Source organism: Erinaceus europaeus, chromosome 3, assembly GCF_950295315.1.
Source record: "Erinaceus europaeus chromosome 3, mEriEur2.1, whole genome shotgun sequence".
Taxonomy (NCBI): domain Eukaryota; kingdom Metazoa; phylum Chordata; class Mammalia; order Eulipotyphla; family Erinaceidae; genus Erinaceus; species Erinaceus europaeus.
In genome coordinates, this window is record NC_080164.1 from 21211308 (window position 1) to 21228391 (window position 17084).

Below are 17084 nucleotides of genomic sequence, written 5' to 3' on the forward strand. Positions count from 1 at the left end.
GGGGGTGAGTATTTAGATGCAGTGAACAGAGTTGGGGGGGGGGCTTTGTGGGTAGAACACATGCTTTAATATGCATGAGGCTCTGGGTCCCATACCCAGCACCACGTGAAAGCACCACAGACAGCACCAAGGGAACTCTATGGATGGATGGTAGAGAGTGGTTGCCAGGCTAGTGTGGGGGTGCCTCTACCTGGGCGCATATTCTCTGAGTTGGAGAGAACGTGACAGGAGCCAGCCTGGGCTTCTATTCACTCAGCGACGTGAGGGAGATGACTCATGAACAGAGCTCATGGTGGTGAGGCAATATGATTCTTTATTGATCAGAGAACCAAGGCTAATAAAAGGCAGACCCAGAAGTGGCAAATTGGAAATGGAAATGGCTTGACATGGTTTGGAAAGGGGTGGAGAAAGGCAAAAGGGCTGGGAAAAATAGGAACTTCCTTAGCCTGAGGGTTTTAACTGGTGGGATTAATAATACTCTGCAGGCAGGGAGGGTCTTGAGGGTAGAAAGAAGATAGATCAAAGGAATGAAATGGGTGGGGATCTTTCAGGCAAAACAATGATTATGTAGATAGACCATAGTATCAGGAATGTAGGGTGGAGCAGGGGGAGCTGGATTAATGTTTTAAGGAATGCCAGGCTCCTGGAGGCAGAAAAATGCAGGGTGCTTTGTGAGGCAGGGAGTCTGATAAGATGGGGCAAATCTTGGGGAGTCTTCTCAGTAGAGAGGGAGACTGACAGGATAGATGCACTCCTCAGGTCAAACCCTGCCAGGCTCTACCACATTCTCACAATTTCCTGATAAGTGGTGTCATGGCGTCTCACTCTCTCTTGTTCTCTGCCTTACCCACTCTCATTCTAAGCACACAGAATAAAAAGAGAAAGCCACTTGGCTCAGTCTCTGCTGCTGCACACAGCAAATAAATGTAGCAGCATGGAACCAGCACCTTTGCTGATGGCAGTCCTCGAGCAGCCTTTGCCTTGTGCACTGACTGACCAGGATCTGCAAGTCCTCACCTGAACAATCCTTAAAGCCCTCTGAGGGCCCTCGGTGTGTGTGTGGCTGCTGCTAGCCCGGCTATGAAGCTGAGCTGACATGGATTCAGGTTTTCCAGGTACAGGGGACTTCATGGGGAGTTGGAGTGCCTCTCTACTGCCTCATCTTGTGAATAGTAGGGCCAGTGGTGGAATAGACAGGTGAGTGTACATGATAACATGCATAGGGATCTGAGTTCAAGCACCCAGTCCTTGCCTGCATGGGAGAAGCTTCACAAGTAGTGAAGTAGTGTTGCAGGTTTTTCTTTCTCTCTCCTTCTCTCTCTCCCTTTCCCCACTCAATTTCCTCTCTCTACCAAATTAAATAAATAAATAAATTGGGGGGGTACCAGCAGGTAGGTAGGTAGAAGTAACTCCAAGAGATGACATTACTATATTCTTGAATAAGAATGCAAAACAGAGGACAGAGCTCTGGAAAAAGGAGCCCAATGTATGTCTGTCTATTGTCTACTCCACCGTGAATGTCTACTGGACTTGATAAGAAAGAATTGATGTTATAATTCTTGATTAAGAAAGGAAAACAGAGACCAGAGGTCTGGATAAGTGAACCCAGATCAGAGAACTATCTGCTTACCTACCTCCCTAGTCCACCTTGTGAACGCCAACTGGATTTGAGAAGGAAGGCCTGGTGCGGAGGCAGGATGACAGAACACCAGGTGGCCCTGCCCACCTTATCCCTGTGCTTGGAGAATGCTCTGAATGGTGGTATTTCCTTGCCAAAGGAGCATGGGAGACACAGCATCAGGAGTGACACCAGCTTCCTGCTGTGCCAGTCCAGCTGCCCACAGTGGATGGAATCCTCCTCATCTCACAGATGGGCGCACCCATATCCCAGAGACTCCAGCAGGTCCCAGATGGTTCCAGCTGCATGCTCAGTGTAGCCTTTCCTCCCTGAGCCACCTACAGGGGTCCTTTCAAGAAGGAGCCAGATATTGCTAGAAACCTGAGCTTGCAAAAGACCACAGGCTTGATGAAATTTCTCTGTCACTAACTCAGATTTTACTCTCCTATCAGGACCCAGTCCAGTAATTTTGGTTTTTCTCAAGGCTGGAGATGCCCAGGAAGCCACTGGGAGGGAGAATGTATGTCCTCCCAGCCACTGTCAGTGTGGGGAACCCCGAGCACCCACACCATGCCCCCCTCACCTCTAGCTCCCACTGTAGTAGAATTAATTCTATGAACCTCCAGACAGGAAATGCTGGAGGCCCGGTGTCCCTGTTTGTTATGGCTGACCAGACGCATTGTTTCCCCTGCTCACTTCTCACTATGCTGTGTGTTGCTATAATAAACATCTTTGTGTTTAATGCCAAAACAGCTTTGCCAGAACCCAGGTATGTAATTTGCTTTTGTACAGTGATCTTTATCATGACAAGAAAAAAATAAAGCTTGATTGGGAAAACTGCAGAAGGAAGGTAAACATGAGGGCTACTAAGAGCCCCCCCTTATGGAGCAGGGAGGAGGGTGGAGTGGAGATGGGAGGGGGTGGATGAGAGATACGAGGTGTGCTGCCAGCCAGGTACTGACCTCTGAGACTCTCTGTCTCTCTCTGTCTCTTTCTCTCTCTCTCTCTCTCTCCTGGTCCATCACATCAGAGGATGATCATGACACAGAGGAGGAATTCCAGTGTGAAGCCACGTGGACCTTGCTGTTGTTCTAACCCACTTACCTGCCTGACCAAATGGGAGAATTTTCCTCTCCCCAGGATGCCTCTGGATGAGTGCAGTTCTGCAGTGGAGAATGCTGGCACAAGCTTGGGTGAGCACTAACTATTTCCCCCTTATCAGCTCCATGGACCGGTGGGGAACTGTCTGCAGCTTAGCTCTGCTGTGGCCCTATTAGTGATGAGAAAACAATTTAGAAGAATGAGAGCCTCGAAATTAAATCACTGGTTAATGGATTCATGGTTTAATCTATCTGAAAAAAAATTCCTCTCTTGGCAAGAATCCAAAGGAAGACAAGAGCAAAGATGCAAACATTTCACCGCGCAAAGATAAACGCTGTTGCTTAGAGAGGTTCTCTTTCAAGTGTATTTGATTTGCCAGCCTCCCAAAGCTCCCCGTCCCCAGGAGGGGAATGAAGTGACATGAGGAAGCCACCTTCAAACTCCTGAATGATGATAAAAACGATTAAAGCCCAGTCATCTTTCTGCTTCAACTCCTTCAATTTTGTCTTCATCTCCCTTCTACAGAAAACAGTTCAGGGACCAGGGAATGACAGGTGCCTGGGGTGAGGGGTAGGGAGGTGGTGTTTTGCTAAGAGACCTGGGAAAGCTCCCTCAAGCTCCACTGCCAACTGTTCACACCCACTGCATCAGGGTTTGGGTGGGCCGTGGCACTAGGTCTTAGAGAATGGAAAATGCTGGAATTATGCTGTCTCAGTAGGGCAACCACTGCCCAGGAGAAAGCCAAGCTCAGTCCCTCAGCCGCCTCAGCCACATTCAAATGCTCAATGGCTATCTATAGCCACTGGCTGCTGTATTTATTATACATGTGGGGGAGCATCCCCTATATTCTAGAACATTCTATTGGGTCACACTGGCCTAGAGACCAATCTACTTATCTAACACCTGCTTCGTAAATATTAAGGGGCAAGGAAGGTTTGTATAGGTTGCCCAGCTGTGCCCTCAAATCAGTCCAGGTGGGAAAAGGCCTAACTCCTGCTTCATCTCCACCCCTCCCCACTCTTGTGTTGGTCCATCAGCTAAGCCTCCCAGGCCTTTCTTTTCTCATCCAGCAAATGGGTTTAGCTGTTCATTCAGTTGGCTAGCTAGTTACTACTCCTTCTGTGTGGTGCTGTGGAATAAACCCAGGGCCTTGTGCACAAGTGAAACATTACTGACCAGCCTACCCAGGACTTCTTTATTATTATTTTAGACACACAGAGGAAAAGGGAGATAGAAAGAGGGAGAGACAAGCACAGAGAGAGCGAGAGGCATCATGGCACTGCTCTACCACCACGGGGCATCCTCCTGGTGTCATCAATGATGCTTCCATGTGGTGCCATGGCTCTAACTCAAGGCCTCATGCACAGTAAGGTGTGCACTCTACCAAGTGAGTTATCTCCTGATCCCATTAATCAATGTTAATCTCTGCTATTTTGCTCATTGCTACTGGTGGCAATGGGGCAGAAGGGGGGAATAAATCAACTAGTCCCAAAGCCCATCCCCCTCCAGACATCTAGCTCAAAACCTAGTAAATGCCCTGGTTATTGAAGTCTCACCTTGGAGTAGGGGTGCACTGATTAATTCTCTTCCCATGGGCCATGTGGCTGCACCAGTATGGGTCCCTTGGGGATGCATGGGCACAGCCACCATTCTCCCAGGCACTTCCAGGTTCAATGTTGAGCCCTTCAACTGCACCTCATGAGGACTGGCTGGGAGTAAGTCCATACTTGAAGGCCTTCTCTTCCTGAGTCTATTCACATCACTTTATGTGGCTCTGTTACTGCTCTTGCTTTCTGCTTCCCACACCTGTTGGCTGAGGCCAGTGACAAGGAAAACCAGTGGTGCACCCCACCACCCAGCTCTATCTAGGAACCTGGGTGCTGCTGCTAAAGGCTGGGGCTCTTCCCACCTCGTCTAGGCCCAGGCAGCCAACTCTCCCTGCTTCCTGGGTAAATAACTCATGTTCTCGTCACTGTGTGTCACAGATAGAGTTTGCAGTGAGGTTCAGTGTAATTGCAGCCATCGATCACTTTAATGGCCTAATGAAGGTGAGATGTAGTTAGAAAGGGTGTCAGTGGAATATGGAGTTTGTTTTACAATTATCTCTATAGCCGGGGGGACCAGTGACACAGAACATTGCCTTTTAAAAGCCCAAGAAGCACGTGGCACTGATGTTCATCACAGAAACCTTCAAGGGGTGGGGCGATGTCCTAGGAGCTAGGTTTCAGCACTATGGACAGCGGGCCTGGGGGCAGCTGCCTGAAAGCCTGAGAAGTCAGGGTTGGGCCAAGCCAGCCTCGTTTCCTACAGACCTGACATTGAATTGCAGCATGGTTTGACTTGTCATCTCTGGAGTGTCTTTGGCTGCCCCTGTTTTGATGAGCAGCTAATGGTTTCTAAACAAACATTATAATCATCCCGGATTCACCAGCCAAAGGAACTTTGATGGTTTAACATTCCTCTGCTTCAAGTGAAGATTTCTCCTGAAGGGTTTTTTTTTTTTAATTGCTGTAAAACTCTACACAACATAGCACTGGCCATTTTAACCATTCTAAGCTCACAATGGAATGACATTAAGTGTATTCACGATGCTGTGTAGTCATCACTGCTATCCATTTGCAGATTTTTTTTTCTTCTTATCACTATAGAGACTCTCTTCCCATTAGCAAAGACTTCCCTCCCCACCCTTAGTTCCTGGTAAACTTCACTGTGCCTCTCCTCTCTCTAGACCTGACCCCTGCAGAGAACTCACGTACACATCTGGAGCCAGACAGTATGTCCTTGTGTGTCTGTGCCCCCAGTCAGCCTCCTGCCCTCAGAATTCTCATCTTTGCAGAGCAAGATGGCATAGTGGCTATAATGTTGGATTTGGGAGCATGAGGTCCCAGGTTTGATCCCTGGCACTGCATATGTCAGAAGTTCTATCTCATGTTATATTAATAAGTACATCTTTCATTTTGCTTGTTAAGGTTTTAACTGTTTTATTTATTATTTATTGTATAGAAATAGTAAGAAATCAAGAGGTAAGGGGGAGATAGAGAGGCAGAGAGAGACACCTGCAGCACTGCTTTTCCATTCATGAAGCTTCCCCCATGTATGTGGGGGCTGGGGGTTTGAACTCAGGTTCTTAGGCATGGTGATATGGTCTCTCAACACCCAGCTCCCATAAGTAGATATTTTTTTGAAATATAGCATTTTTGCCCTTTTCAAGGTTGAAAAATAATTTAAAATTTGTTAGATATGATTTATAAGTGCATATATAAAACAAGTATGTGTATATAAAATATGTGTCTGTATTTTTATTTTATTTATTCATTCATCCATTAATGGATGCTTGGGTTGTCCATCTTTACATGTCATGGGTAATACATCTAGGAATAAAACATAAATACCAGTCTCACTCATTTTTTTTTTGTTTTAGTTCTTTGAGGCCTATGCTCAGAGCAGAATTTCTAGATCACAAGATAATTCTAAGATCAACTTTTTGAGGAACTGTGACACTCTTTTTCATAGAAATAAAGATATTTATTTTCTCACTAGCAAAGCACAACACTCTATTTTCCATTTTTAAGGCCAATAACCATCCTAATGGGTAGGAAATGTGTATATCTTTATCACCAGGGTAGTTTCCGGGGCTCAGTGTATGCATGGCTCCATTGTTTCTGGACATAATATTTCCTTCTATTTTTCCCCCTTTTTGATAGAGGGTGAAATACAGAAAGAAATAGAGCAGGAGAGCAGGGGAGTGGGAAAAAAAGAGAGGAGAGAAGGAGAAATAGATCAATAAAGAGAGAGAGAGACCTGCAGCACTACTCCACCCCTTGTGAAGCTTCCTCCCTGCAGGTGGGGACTGGAGACTCGAACCTGCATCCTCACTTATACTAATGTGTACACTCTACCAGGTAATTCTATTCAGGACTTCCTGCCATTCCTTGGGACTCTTCATTTTCCAAGTTGTCTGGGCATATGTGGCTTCCTGGAATTCTCCTCTGGCTTCTGATTCTCCTTCTTCTATCCCAAGTGCTTCCTCTGTGATCTCTCCATTTCCTTTACCTGCCCCCTCAGCACTGGTATTTCCTGGGGTCTACACCTGGGGGGACTTCACTCTCCTATGTGGATCTGTTATGCCACATCTTTCTCAGGTGTCACTTCCTCCATCCTGGGGCCCCACGTCCATATTCCCTGCCACTTTGGGTCACTTTGGGTGACTCCACTTGGATTCAATGTGCTTGTACTAACCTACACTATTCACTCATGACCTCCCCAACCTGGGATCCCCATCATGAGTGACCTGAGTGCCACGTGTACCCAGCATGGAGCAAACAGGAGCCATCTTGGAGCTGCCAATGCTGTCACCTGCAGAAAAAGAAAAATGCTGTGGCTGGTGCTGGGGGAGAGGAGGGAAGGTTCCCAGCTGTGCCTCCCTCCCCATCATCACTATCCCTGATTACATCCAAGCAAGATATTGTAAAACCCCCCCCCCCAAGGATCTTCTTTCCCTTGGAGGGAGGTGTCAGGAGTTGCAAGCTTGGGGAGGGGTGTCAGGAACTGCTGGCTGGCTCCTCAGGGCCTGCCTCCAGCCCCTATGTGATCAAAGGCCTCTGCATGCCAGGCTCCTTATACTCATCTGCAGACTGCTTTACATAAGTCAGCATATGGGGTTCGCTCACCCCTAACACTAAGAAAGGGAAATTAAATCCAATTAGATTAATTAGTGCAACTAACTGCAAACTGTTTTCAGACCTGATATTAAGTGTGTTGCATGTGGGAAATTACAGAAGAGATTCTCTTAATTGGGAGGGGGGAGTAGAGGGGAAGGTGGAAGCTGGGCAGGCTTGCTGGGGAGGAAGGAGGGAAGGAGAGATTGGCCTGCCTTTCTTTTTTTTTCTGATTAAATAGAATTTAATTTTCACAAAATATTCAGAAACATTCAGGTATATGCAGTAATAGAATCGAACCCAGTCAGTACAGTATTTCATATTCAAATCCTAGTTTTGCCCTTTGAGTCACGTATATGGCACAGTGTCTTTATTTTCCTCCCTTCCTTCAGTCCATCCTTCCTTCGTTCCTTCATTCCTTCCATCTTTCCTTCTTTCTATCTTTTTTTTTTATATATAAAAAGGAAACATTGACGAAACCATAGGATAAGAGGGGTACAACTCCACACAGTTCCCACCACCAGATCTCCGTATCCCATCCCCTCCCTTGATAACTTTCCTATTCTTTATCCCTCTGCGAGTATGGACCTAAGATCATTGTGGGATGCAGAAGGTCTGGCTTCTGTAATTGTTTCCCCGCTGAACATGGGCGTTGGCTGGTCGATCCATACTCCCAGCCTGCCTCTCTCTTTCCCTAGTGGGGAAGGGCTCTGGGGAAGCAAGGCTCCAGGACACATTGGTGGGGTTGTCTGTCCAGGGAAGTCTGGGTGGCATCATAGTAGCATCTGGAACCTGGTGGCTGAAAAGAAAGTTAACATACAAAGCCAAACAAATAGTTGACCATGCCCTGCCTTTCTAAGGGACATGGCCTCCCACCACCTACCCCTCCTGCACATAGTTCTCCAGATCCAGGGGGGCTGGGCTAGCTTAGCTTCAAGGTGCTAACTCTGGCTGAGTCATACAAAGGGGTGAGGGGAGCTCAGGCCTGCGCCTGCTTCCTGTCACTTAGCCTAGCAGTCTCAACTTAGCTTTGGAGTTTGTTATGAGCTGTTAATAAGTTGTAAAGCTTTGAGGGCAAAAGCCAGCCTGATCATAGGCAAGAGGAGAATGGGGTGGTGGGGTGAGGAAGTGTGGTATAGGGAGGAAGCCAGGGTGGTGGCCCAATAGCCTCTCCCCTCACAAGTCCCTCTCGTTTCCTGCTGATGGCAAGCAGCAGGGAAGTCTGAATCCCCTCACCCAAAGCTTATTTGTGGTCACCAGCAGGGTCCAGACTGGATATCTTGTCTTTGCCAACAGAATGGCTCCCTAAGAGCCCCCCACTCCCCACCTTACCCCTCCCCCAGGTGCTGGACCAGGCCCTGGGCTTTCAAACACAGGCCCTTGGCTGAGCTGCTGCTTCCCATGCTCCAGCCGGTTCCTCCAATGAGGAGCCGGATCCTGACATTGCTAAATGGTCCTCCCCTTCTAATAAGCCCCGCACTGGGGGAGTGCAGTGTGAGAGGTCCCAGAGCTCTTCCCAGCTCCCCTCAAAGCATGGTGGGGATTGTAAAGAGGCATGAATCAGGGACGGCAGTCTGGAACCAAAGCTTCACCTCCAGCTGTTTCCTTCACTTTCTAAACAACACAGAACATTCCACGCCCCCCCACCCTCCCGCCTGCACCAGAGTTTCAGATACTCAGGCAAAAGCATTCGCCTAAATTTGCAGGGGGCTCTAGAACTAGGGATCCAGGAAGGCCAGGCCCAGGAAGCTGCTAGGGTCACTGGTCTGGCTTCCCATTGCTGCTGGCAACCCCTCAACTGGAAAGGAAGCCCAGGCCACTCCCCTGCAGCCTCTGTCCTAGACTGTCTCTCAGAGCTCAGCAGATGGGCCCTGGACCCTGAGGCAGAGCACCAGGACTCTGAGCCTCTGCTTTGTGCCAGCCTGGAGCCCTGGGCATTTACACCTCCCTGCGAGCACCCTGGAGCTGCAAGCACCCTGGAGCCTGCCTTGGTCCCTCCCTTAGCACTGAGTCTGCTCTAAAGTCCTCACCTGGTGGCTGGGGGGGGGGGGGGGGGGGCAGTGGTGGGGCACAGGACTTGCATGCATCAGATTCCCAGTTCAGTCCTTGGCCCTGTAGCCACTAGGGTGATGTTCTGTTCTTCTCTGTCTTTCTGTCTCTGTCTCTCTCTCTCTTTGTCTTCCCATAATAAATATATAAGTCTTTCAAATACACAAATAAAGGGGCCTGGTGGTCACTTACCCAGTTGAGTGAAAGAAAGTGGGTTCAAACTCTTGCTCCCCCACCTGCATGAGAGGAAGCTTCACTAGTGGCGAAACAGGTCTGCAAGTGTCTCTCTCTCTCTATTAACCCCATCCTTTCTCAATCCCTCTCTGTCCTAGCTAATAAAAAAAAAAAAAAAGGAAAGGGCAGAGGGTAGTTAGCATAATGGTTATGCAAAGAGACTCTCTTGCCTGAGGCTCCAAAATCCCAGGTGCAACCCCCCACACAAACATAAGCCAGAGCTGAGCAGTGCTCTGATTAAAAAAAAAAAGAAGAAGAAGAAAAGAAAGAAAGAAGGGATAAGGAGTGAGGGAAGGAAAAATGATCACTGGGAGTGCGCGCGCGTGTGTGCTCTCTCTTTGTGTACACTGGCATCTGACAATCTTACAAACCTGCTATTAGTCACAAATTTGAAAAATGAAGAAATAGTAGGGGAAAAGTCAAATGAAGAATTAGACAGTATTTAGCACATCATAGTGCTGTGGACCATGATTTCTTTTTATTTTTTTATATTTATTTACTTATTTTCCCTTTTGTTGTCCTTGTTTTTCATTGTTGTTACAGTTATTATTGTTGTTGTTATGGATGTTGCTGTTGGATAGGACAGAGAGAAATGGAGAGAGGAGGGGAAGACAGAGAAGGAGAGAAAAAGACACCTGCAGACCTGCTTCACCACCTGTGAAGCGACTCCCCTGCAGGTGGGGAGCCCAGGGCTTGAACTGGGATCCTTGCTTCGGTCCTTGCGTTTTGCGCCAAGTACGCTTAACCCACTGCGCTACTGTTGGACTCCCCTGTGGGCCATGATTTCTGTCTTGTTCTGGAACACTTCCCTCCTTCCAAAGGAACACCCCCATGCCTGTGAAGCAAGAACTTTTCATTTTCTCTCCCCCGACCCTGGAAGCCATCCTCTGCATGCAGTCCCTGTGGTGGATTTGCCTTGTGAAAACAGTGCACGTCCCTGCCTTTTGCACTCGGCACCAAGTACGGATGTTTCCTGCCTTTCCGAGGGGGAGAAGGCCCCTTACACCTGCACACCACAGTTTGTTTATGTGCTCATCCACTGGGGGACATTTGTGTTCTCTCCACTTCTGGTTACGCTGATCAGTGCTGCTATGAATATGCATATATTCCAGGAGCTGTTTTCATTTCTTCTAAATATATTTCAAGAGTGGGATTGCTAGGGCAGAAAGGAAACTCTATTATAACTTTTATTTATTATTTTTTTTGAGGAACCACCAAACTGGTTTTCAAGGGGGTGAGCCACTGACATTCCCACCAGCCATGCAAGGGTTCCAGTTTCTCTATGTCCTCACCCATATTTACTTTCCTATTCTCTTTTCAACTACAGACTTTCCAGTGGGTGGCAAGTTACATCTCACTGTGGGTTTGCATTTCTCTAATGACGGATTGCTCTCTCTGGCTGTTACCGTCTTCTGTGGAGGGGTGAGGGTGGTGTTGCTTTGTCCATTTCTCAGTTGGGCTGCTTGTCCTCTCACGGTAAGAGTCCTTCATCTATTCTGGATGCTAGACTCTCAGCATGAGTTGCAAATATTTCCTCCTACTCTGATGCAGTCCAATTCATGTATTTATTTTGTGTACATGTATATGTGTGTGTGCATACATGTGTATTTTTGATATCATATTCAAAGTGACCAAGCTTACATTCTAAAGATTCACCCTGGGGCTGGGTAGTGGGGCACCTGGTTAAGTGCATGTGTTACCATGTGCAATGACCTAGGTTCAAGCCTTCAGTCCCTACTGCAGTAAAGCAGTGCTGCAGGTGACTCTCTCTGTCCATAAGGATTCACCCCTATGTTTTCTTCTAAGAATTGTAATGGGTTTTAGCTCTCTGTTTAGGTCTGTGATTCATTTTGAGGCAGTTTTTGTATATAGTGTGAGTCAGGGATTCCTAACTCTGGTTCCCAGGTCTGCTTCACTTTGGAGTCTCAGCTGGGTCCTAGTGCCTGCAGGCCACAACTGTGGAGTATTTATTTTCCTGGATTGATTTCCTGCTAGACTGGGACACTCCACCTGCCACAGTAATCCTGGGTGATCCAGGTGACAAGCCTACACAGCTACCTCTTGCTGGCCTGACATGTCTCAGGCCAGCCTTGCAGCAGAATCTGAGGACACAGAGAAGAGCAATCGCTTACACCCAGCTCTACCACACACCATGCGGATGACTACAGTGAGTTGGTGAGCCATCCTGCGCCTCAGTTTTCCCATCTGCAATATGGGAAGTATTAGGACACCCAAGGAAGGAGCATGGAGCCAGGCAGGAAAGCTTCCCCTTCCTTTACAAGCCAGCAACAGCACATATGCACTGACAGCTGGATCTCTCCTTCTGACGCAAGTACATCCCAGTGAAGGTGCTGGACACCAAGTCTCAGGGGGTTTCTGGGGCCTCTGCATGATGCTGTCCCTGTTCTGTGTAGCATCTGCTTAAAGGGTGGACACAGGGGCCCAGGAGATGCAAAGAAAGTCTCATCAAAGTAGATACCCCTTTCCCTCATTCCTCAAGGAAGGTGGTTTCGATTCCCTAAAAACTGCTACTTTCTGATGTTCTCTGAGCTTCCTCCCCTCTCTTCAACTCCTAAAAGGCCCAGAAGATGCCCTAGGACCCCAACTCCAAATGCTTCCATTATGGTCTTGCAGCAGGAGTCAACTGAAGGTAACACCAAGAAATCCAGGTCAGCACTAAGAAGCACGTGGCTTACACCTGGGCCCTGTGGTCAGCAAGTCCAGCAGTGAGACCCCACAGACCGGAGACACCTGGGGACCCAAGTCTACACTCTCACCCTCACACCTTCCCTTCACCTCAGAGTGTGTAACACAGGCCATTCTCCTGGGGAGGTGCCCTCCAAATTAAGCACTTTTCTGGGACTGGGTGGTGGCTCACCCAGCAGAGCACCCACAAAGACCTGGGTTCAAACTCCCAGCCTCCACCTGCAGGGTAGAAGCTTCATGAGCGGTGGAGTAGTGCTGTAGGCTGTCCTTGATATTCTACCTTCTATCAAAGTCAAGAAGGAAAAGAAAATAAGAGGAGAGGAGAGGAGGGGAGGGGAGGGGAGGGGAGGGGAGGGGAGGGGAGAATGGTTGTGAGGACCACTGGAGTGGTGCAGGCACTGAGCCCCTGCAATAACCCTGGAGGGAAAATAATAGTCCAATAAAAGCTTTCCTCTGGGGAGTCGGGCAGTAGCGCAGTGGGTTAAGCACACGTAGTGCAAAGCTCAAGGACCAGCGGAAGGATCCCAGTTCTAGTCTCCAGCTCCCCATCTACAGGGGAGTCGCTTCACAAGTGGTGAAGCAGGTCTGCAGATGTCTTTCTCTCCCCCTCTGTCTTCCCTTCTACTCTCCATTTCTCTCTGTCCTATCCAACAATGACGACAACAATAACAACTACAACAAAACAACAAAGGCAACAAAAGAGAATAAATAAATAAATATTTTTTTAAGAAAAGCTTTCCTCTGAGAGAACTGCTCTTACTGTCACTCCTGGGTTGCGGTGAGAGCTGGGTCTGGCATGTGGGCAGCACATCTACATCAAGGAGATGACATGGCAGCTGCTTGAATGAAGACAAAGAGGAAGAAGTTCCAGAACGTGGCAAGCCCCTCAGGAGAGTGAGCTGTTCTCAAGAAACTAATGACACCACCCATTCCCAGGCAGGAACAGTCATTGACCAGAACATTGTAGAATGGACGAGCTTATTGTTTTCCGAGGCTTATGCTGGAAAGAGGGATAACTCCCAGGCCAGGGAGCATACTGACTATCCTTGTGCTAGCAGCTTCAGTGAGCAGCTGGACATGAGGGAGGCAAGGAGAGAGGGGAAGGAGAAGGTGCAGGCCCCCACAACAGCCTAGCTGCTTACAGAATTCTGTTGATGCCTCCAGGTTAGATAAATCTACAGCAGGTTTGGTCGCCTGACACCAGTAACCTAATAAGACCAGCAGAAAACAGCAACTGGTTTTGCTGAGCTGTTCTGCTCTGCTCTGTTTCTTCCCATCCTGGCTGGTCCTCTCTCAAGTTCTGGGAGAACCTTGTTACCCCATTGTAATTGCCCCTGACAGGTGTGTGTCCTGGGAAGAGTCACCCATTAAGAAGTTTGGGAAGGAGGCCCCTTCCCTGGCCTCCCCCAAGGGGCGTGCTGATTCACTGCCCCCTCTCCTCCCACCCCACATACACACCCAATATGGAGGGGAGTGGCTGGGTTTTATTATCTGAAGAGGCTCTGTGCTGAGCACTGAAATAAAAGGGGAAAAAACAGAGCTGTCTCAGCGAAATCTGCTGAATCAGAATTAACAAGAAAATCTGGTAACTAATGATCAGGAATGAAAATGCACTCCTGGAGCCTCCGTGTTTAACCGCAGAGCAGCCTACAGGGAGAGGTGGGAAGGGAGCTGTGGCTAGCCAATGGGGGGCTTGGTCAAGAGCAGAGCCAGTGAGCTGGGTACCCCAAGACTTAAGCTGCTGTCCTGGGTGGGCTCTCCCTCCTCTGTTCCCCTCTCCAGCCTCTGCTTGTGTCCTCAGAGGTGCCACACCTTCCCCTCACTTAAGTAGATTCTCAGAACAGAAATGGGGGGTGGGAAGGGAAGGGAGGGGACTGCAGGAGGACCCTGGGGTGCAGGGGCAAGGCCACCAAGGTTCAAGCTTTGGGGTTCCAACATACAGGCTTCTTCCATTGAGAAAATCAGAGGATCTCCAGCCTAGCTTCCCTCCAAACCTGCCCCCCCACACCACCCCCACTAGCCTCACTAGGCAAGGACTGGGCCTCAAGTGCCAACAGTCTGGCTGTTCCCTGTATTTTAAGGATTAAAAATAGCTTTCATTAGGACAGGAGTCGAATAGCTTCTCTTTCGCTTGACTTGAACAGTGCTTAGCAAGCATTACAGAACAGTTTCGATGGAGCTAGAGGGAGTGTGTCTGACTCTCTGAGCACAGAGGCTGGGGGTGTGGGGGCGGGCATGGTGGTAGGGAGTGGAGTGACTGCAGCCTGGTCCCCAGGAGGGCCAACCTCCTCAGTCTTCCAGAATGACAGGGGTGGGGTGGGTGGCGGTGTTGGGGGGGGAGGGGAGGAGAGGAACTGCTTTTCTTGAGACAGAAATCTCCACACAGGCTAACTCAAAACAAAGTTACTCAAACAAGGAAAAATCCTCTAAGACATAAGTTTATTCTTAGCAAAGCCAGTGTGGCAAACACTCTTTGTTCTGAAGGGGAGAGAAGCAATGCCATGCGTCTGACTAGAACTGTGGATTCTTTTATAGCTTTGGAGCAAAGATATTCCACAAAAAGCTTGCATCAGCAAACAGCCTGCGGGGTACATTCACAAGGGAAATAAGTTGCAGAAGGTACATCTGGACAAGAGCTGTGGGGTCACGGCCGAGCTCTTAATGACATAGGGTAAATGTCTAATGGCGGAGACATTGGTTTGCTCAGGACAGGTGCAATATTTCCAGATTTCTACTAACTAACGTATCCCCTATGGTACCTCTTTTCTCTCTCCCTATCTCCCCTTCTCCTCTCAATTTCTCTGTCCTACCTAACAAATTATATATCTATATATGTTTCAAGAAAGTACACTGCTAGACTTCGTGAGAAACTGAGTGATTATGGGAGGTGGGGACACAGAACTCTGGTGGGGGTGTAGTGAACTGCACACACATACAAAGGTCTAAAACAATCCCCAGGATATCTTGTAATTCTGTAAATCAATGTTCAATCTCTAATAATCTTTTTTAAATTAATTTATTAGTGCTAATTTTTAATACTTATTTATTTTCTCTTTGTTGCCCTTGTATTATTGTTGTTGTTATGATGCTGTCATTGTTAGATAGGACAGAGAGAAATGGAGAGAGTCAGGGAAGACAGAGAGGGGGAAAGACAGACACCTGCAGACCTGCTTCACCACTTGTGAAGCAACCCCCCTGCAGGTGGGGAGCTGGAGATCCTTACTTGGGTCCTTACACTTTGCACCACATGTGCTTAACCCGCTGCGCTACCGCCTGACCCCCTTAAATTAATTTATTACCTTTATTTGTTTTATAGAGACAGCCAGAAATTTAAAGGAAGGGGGAGACAAAGAAGAGAGACAGAAGTCACCTGCAGCACTCATGAAGCTCTCGCCCTGCTGGTGGGGATTGAGGACTTGAACTGGGTCCTTGAGCACTGTAACATGTATGCTCAACCAGTGGTGCCACCACCTGGCCCCTCTAATAATCTTAAAGGAAATGATGGGTGTGGGGGAGACAGAGCTATAGCAGGGAACATTCATGAGGCCCTGGGTTTGATCCCTGACAGTGCCGACAGCAGAGATGAGCAGTGCTTTGGTCCAAAAATGAGATCAAAACAAAAAACGAGCCAACCAATCAGTAAGTGGAATTATAGTCTATCTCTGCCACCCTTACTCAAGTGTCTTTTCTGGACCGAAAAGCATGGCTGACCTGACCTGGGAGCTCAGGGACAAAAGAGCAGCTTCATGCAGAAGCCGGGAACATCCTCCAGAGAGGTGGGACTCAGCCTCAAGCACCCTTTGAAGCCAGACATGGGCTGGGGCTTCTCCTATGAAGTGCTTACAGACAAATGGACTGAGGGCCCAGGCATGTGCACAGAAGGAAGTGGGGGTAGGAGTGGGGGGGAACCTGGCTTCCCCTCCTGCTGGGGAAGGGGCGGATGTTGGACTCAGCCTTGAGCCAGTCCTGAGGCCTCCCCCTCACCAGCAGGTCACCAATATGCCTCAGTCATAGAAAGCCACCCTCTATTGCTCTCATCCCAGCAGCTCCCAACTTCGCCACCCCCTCATTTAGGTCCCTGGTCCTCAAGGGATATTGTTATTATTATTTCAATATTGTTATTTATTTTGGATAGAGACAGAGAAATTGAGAGAGGATGTAGGGGGATATAGAGAGAGAGAGAGAAAAAAGTTAGGCAGTGGGAGCACCTGGTTAAGCACACACACTACAGTGCACAAGGACCCAAGTTCAAGCCCCCAGTCCCCACCTACAGAGGGGAAGCTTCACGAGGGGTGAAGCAGGGCTGCAGGTGTCTCTCTCCCTCTCTATCTCCCCCTCCCCTCTCAATTTCTCTCTTCCTCTATCCAATAATAAATAAATGAAGTAAAAATTAAAAACACTTTAAAGAGAGAGAGAGATCTTGTAGCACTGCTTCCTTCCTGCAGGTGGGGGCCGAGGCACTAAACCCAGGTCCTTGTGTGTGATAGCATGCACAATCTACTAGTTATTGGCACTCCCCACCCCTTTTGAGGGACTTTATAAAGCCAAGGTCACACATCCTTCTCCCACTCTGCCCTCCCTGTCCAGCCTGGCACCTCTCAGGCATCTCATGAATATTCTCTGCTAAGTGCCCCCCCCCCCCCATATCAGTGTTGTGCTCTGTCACTCTGTCATTTACAGCCTGGGCCACCATTCTCAGCGGTGCCACTTCCTCCTTA